Source organism: Xenopus laevis, chromosome 3S (assembly GCF_017654675.1).
Source record: "Xenopus laevis strain J_2021 chromosome 3S, Xenopus_laevis_v10.1, whole genome shotgun sequence".
NCBI lineage: Eukaryota > Metazoa > Chordata > Amphibia > Anura > Pipidae > Xenopus > Xenopus laevis.
In genome coordinates, this window is record NC_054376.1 from 7,096,454 (window position 1) to 7,102,325 (window position 5,872).

The following is a 5,872-nucleotide window of genomic DNA, read 5'->3' on the forward strand; positions in this document are numbered from 1 at the left end:
ATAACAAGCCCATTGGTAAAGTGCACTCAAAAATCAATTTCAAAGGTTTCTCTCCGGATATGTGTTATATTGTATACGTATATGACATAATTAGCATTCTGCTGAACGCTTTGCATCCTTAGCAAACAGAGGCTCACATTTGAGGTCCCCACTCTCACAAAGCTGACGTGCGTATCCACTGACGTACTAATTGCTAAGGCAACAGGATTTGCAGGATAAGTTTATAGCCTCCATAGAAAAAAAACAGCAGTCTTTATATAGAGCCTGATACAATACACTTGTTATAAATGGCAAATCCTATAAAAGTATACATTGTTTTGACTTAAAGCTAACTTGATATGAAACAGCCTCTGCAGCCAGGAAGATTTCAGCACAAAGGCAATTTCCTTCTTTACGTTTTATGTTATGCAGGCAGGATCACCATCAGAATTCGCTGGGCCCCGAAAACAACATTTTATGGGCCCCCCTACAAGTTAAAAAAAAAAATTGGTGGTGTAGCCCCCCCAAGTTAAAAGAAAACATTGTGAACAGGGCCCCCCAAGTAAAAAAAAAAAACATCAGCTGCCAGGGTCCCCTAAGTTAAAAAAAAAGGTTTAAAAAAATTTTTTTTCGGCATGGCTCTGTTCAACTCTGCTCCTACTTGTTCAGCATGACTCGGCTCCTACTTCAGTGCAATTTGGCTCCTACTTCGGCACAACTCTGCTTCTACTTGTTTAACATGACTCGGTTCGACTTCGGTGCAACTTTTTTTTTTTTTAACAATTCTTTTATTGTGCAATCATAGCAATACAGAAATAAAGTTTTATAATAGCATTGCATCTCAGTTTTCCTGCTCATTAACCAAATAAACAATCATTACAAACATTAACCAGCTTGATGCCATCCTTCACTGCAGGTTATTATACACAGGTTCATTCCAAAAACTTAGACATAGAAAAATAATAAAAGAAAAACCAAAAACAGTGTAATAGACAGATATGTTCAGCTACTGCAGTTAGCCCAGACTCACATCCTCCTCCGACCAAGGTGCCCAAATTTTATTAAATTTCTCCAAACAGCCCCTTCTCATATATGTGAGTTTATGCAGGGGGAGCGCATTGTTAATGAGTTGCTCCCAGCCCTGTACCGTTGGGCCCCCTCTAGATTTCCATTTCAAAGCTATAGCTTTTTTTGCGTACATACATAAAGTGATCAAAAGCGTCCTCTGCGCCCTGTTGTGGGAGATCTCCCCTAGCAGATTCAATATCAACACCTTAGGATGCAGTGGCACCGGGATACCAGTTTTTACACTAATGATTTGACTGACCTCTCCCCAAAACGTCTGCATAACCGGGCAATTCCAAATCATGTGCATAAAGTTTGATGGCGAGTTAGAACATCTGGGGCATTCATCTCTCAAATCATGGTTCATTTTATTCAGCCTGTAGGGAGTAAGATATATTCTATGCAGGTAATTCAATTGGGTCATTCTATCCCTACTGCAGATAATCCCATCCAAACTCAATTCCAGAATCTCCTGACTTCGGTGCAACTTGGCTCCTATTTCGGCGCAACTCTGCTCCAACTTGGTCGGCATGGCTTGGTTCTTGCTTTGGGGCAACTTGGCTCCCACTTCGGCGTAACTCTGCTCCTACTTGTTCAGCATGACTCGGATCCTACTTTACTTCGGCGCAACTCTGCTCCTACTTGTTCAACATGACTCGGCTCCTACTTCGGTGCAACTTGGCTCCTAATTTGACGCAACTCTGCTCCTACTTGTTCAACATGACTCGGTTCCTACTTCGGTGCAAATTGGCTCCTACTTCGGCGCAACTCTGCTCCAACTTGTTTGGCATGGCTTGGCTCCTACTTCGGTGCAACTTGGCTCCTACTTCAGCACAACTCTGCTCCTACTTGTTCAGCATGATTCAGCTCCGACTTCGGCGCAATTCTGCTCCTACTTGTTCAACATGACTCGGCTCCTACTTCAGTGCAACTTGGCTCCTAATTTGGCGCAACTCTGCCCCTACTTGCTCAACATGACTCGGGCTCCTAATTTGGTGCAACTTGGCTCCTACTTTGGTGCAACTCTGCTCCAACTTGTTCGGCATGGCTTGGCTCCTACTTTGGTGCAACTTGGCTCCTACTTCAGCACAACTCTGCTCCTACTTCAGCCCTGGGGGTTTCAAAAGTTAATTCATGTTTACTGTAAATAGAATGAAAGAAGGTCTAATCTTGCCGAGACTGGTTCATGATCACCCCACTGACATAGGTCATCTTGCATCTCTCCGTCACCCAAGACAATAAACACATTCTGGCAGAAAGCTGGAAGTTGAAGGTACTTACATAAAGATGAGGTGCTAATGAGTTGAAGTTGAGTACAACTGCATGCTTTAATACCACAAGGGTTAAGGCATGCTGGAAACTAGTCCAGCAACAACACGGTTGGTTAAAGCAATATTGCTCATTAAAACACTTCCACAGTTCACCAAGGCCAGAGGCCTCATTAAAATACATAGGGATCCTCCAGGGAAAATCCCACCTGATCTGTCTCCATGTTTTTTGCAAATCCAGCTGGAATCACAGTTTCTGAAACACAGAACAACTAGATAACAGTATGTCCTCCGTCCTGGTGCTTGATTATATTTTGAAGAAAAACACAATATTTGCCATACGTACGATAAGAGCAAGATGGTTGACATTTGGGAAGGCGCTTTCTCATGGTGGATTCTTTTATACACTGGTTGATCTGCACTGAAATCAGTTTTTCAAAAGAGCAAACAGATTTATTTTTATATTTAATTTTGAAATTCAAAATAGTTTCTCAGGTGCCCCCAGTCATGTGACTTGAGCTCTGATAAATTGACTACATTTACTGCTGCACCTTCCCTCCCCAGCAGCCCATCAGCAGAACAATGGGAAGGTAACCAGATAACAGCTCCTTGGTTCATATGAAGCTCTCAATAGTAAAAATTTTAGTCCCACTGTGACTCCATCAGTTACATTGAGTTGGAGAAACAGGCTGCCTGACAGCAGTTCCATCGTAAAGTTATGAAATCACAGGATCAGGCAAAATGACCAGAGATGGCGCGGACACACCAATATTACAGCTACAAAAAAATATACTAGTTGGTTCAGGAATACAATGTTACAGTATATGGTAGAGTGAATTATTTGCAGCGTAAACAATGTAAATTAGAAATAAAAACTGCTCCATAAAATATGTGTTAATATAGATAGCAAGCTCTAACAATCAAGGACCTCTTGGTTGTATGTATTGTATGGTTAATGTATACACTCTTCTGCTGTACAGTGTAATATGCTGGTGCTCTATAAATACTATAATATAAAAAGAATAATAATACTAAATAGGCAAGATGCTCCTCCAATCAGTCTACTCCTTGATATTGCTGAGCTTTATTATGAGCGTACCTGTCTCGTTAGCTATAATCCAATGGCATATTTTTATTATCCATAGATATTAGCGTTTGTATTCATGGTACTACAATCTCCTTAGCTCATTATAAATGTTTTGCGTTATGGCACCTAGGAGCCAGTGGAACCTGAAGAAGAATCCCTTTGTGTAGGCACTACGCTCTTTGTATGTCAGTCATGGAGATCTCTTTCAATTAATGCAATAAGTACCTGATCATTCCATGGAGATCAGTGACAGCTGTGATACTGCTAAGTGCTCTGTCTCTAGTAATTCTCTCTTTGTTAATTGTATGTCTCTAGGCCAAGCCGTTAAAAGGCCCACAAGCAAAGTACCATTTTTAAATATCACAGTGCAATGGATGCAAGGGTTAAAGGAGAAGGAAACTACGGAGGCATTTTATTGCCAATAGATTAGCTGCAATAGTGCAAGCTATAATGCTATATTTATTATGTAGAATGATTTACCATACCTGAGTAAAAAGCTCTAGGAACTCTCTGTTTGTTTAGAATAGGAGCTGCAGTAGTAACATGGTGTGACATCACTTCCTGCCTGAGTCTCTCCCTGCTCTGGGCTCAGATTACAGTAGAGAAGGGAGGGGGGTGGGGGAAGAGGAGCAAACTGAGCATGCTCTTGCCCAGGGCAATGAGGTTTAAGCTGAAGGCAGGAAGTCTGATACAGAAGCCCATGAGTGCACAATAGAAGGAAAGAAATGCTGTGTTTCTTTTGACAGGGGACTCAGAGCAACATTAATTTGGGGGTTTACTGGTATATTTAGATGGACCTTTCTGATAAGTCTTACTTAGTTTTAACCTTTCCTTCTCCTTTAAGATGCTTTGGGTTCTAGCACCATTTACAGTCCTGCATTTGTTCAAGGTCCCACTTGCCGCAATCCCTATTCTCCTCTAAATTGTTCTATAGGCTAATTAAGCTTGGAGCCCATCATTGTTGTAAAGAAAGAAGAAACACTCCACTGATAATATGATTCACAAGAACGTGACTTAGAAGTCACAGTGACACAAAATAAATAAAGCATCTGGCAATACTATGAGCGGATCAGGCAATTTCAGGGTTTTTTTAGAAAATAGATTCTGTAGTAAAAATTAAAAAGATAGGATTGCTTATGGATTCGTTTAGTTAAATGGTTCTTCCACCTCCAAATAAGCAGAAAGCAGCCAGCTAACAACAAATATCAGAAAGTGTTTAATTCACTCATATCACTTCACATATAGGACAGAATAAGGATAGAACGTCCCTTTCTCTGCATGTAGCATGCACCAAAATATTAAGAAGAACCCAGAAAAGTGTACACAATCCAAAATGGGTAAATGCACCTTTTGACTGTGTTAAGTAGGGATGCACCAAATCCAGGATTTGGCCAGGATTAAGCAGGATTCGGATTAGGCCGAATCCTTCTGCCTGGCCGAAACGAATCCCCATTTGCAAATGAGGGGCGGGGAGGGAAATCGCATGACTTTTTGTCACAAAACAAGGAAGTAAACAATGTTTTCCCCTTCCCACCCTGAATTTGCATATGCAAATTAGGATTCCGATTTTGTTCGGTATTTGGCTAAATCTTCTACGAAGGATTCGGGGTTCAGCCGAATCCAAAATAGTGGAGTCAGTGCATCCCTAGTGTTAAGTGATACGGTCCATCTCCTGCCCAGTGTCAAGCTGTATGGTCTACATCTCTCTTAAAAAAGATAAGGTTCTATGACTAGATATTGACCAATGCTTCACCAAGTCTTTCTAAGAAGAGGCCCTGGGCTTCCAATATTCCAATGTATTTTTGTGTTTTAAGGCACCACTTAGGCATAAACTTTAAAGGTCCATCTATGTTTCATATTGATGCGGCTTAAGCTGATGTAACACCTGCAGACCCCCTCCCCTTTAACAATTCTTTGGAGGATTTGGTTTCTATGTGATTCCTTTCCACACTTGAGACTTGAATATGAAATTTCCTATTGAAGCCTTTATTGTTGTCCTCGGATCCCCTAACTGAATTGCATGGATATCAATCACATTCCTCCATATATTTAAGTATATTGTGTTTCTGCTGGTAAATTGTCTGCTTGCCCTCACCAACGTGTTGGCATGTTTTGTACAGTCCTCTTGTTCTGTAGATCATAGGTTTTGTATTCTTTTTTGCTATGTGATAGATACCACAGATGGGTAGCTAACATGCAACATGCAACCCAACCAACGATCAAGTTAAACTAAGGGCTATCATTTTCAAACTGACAAGAGAAATCCTAGTATTTTAATCAATGCTACTCAAAAGCACAAATGAAAATCTCTCATGTGCCAAGGCTCTTCCACTACTTTCTTAATTATTCTGTGAATCAACAGCCAATTTAGAGTTGCCATACTCAATGGCAGATATTCAGATCAATTCTACAGATTGTCTAACCTAGTATTAATAAATCATATTGATACTCAAATGTTGCTGCTGTTGGCCAT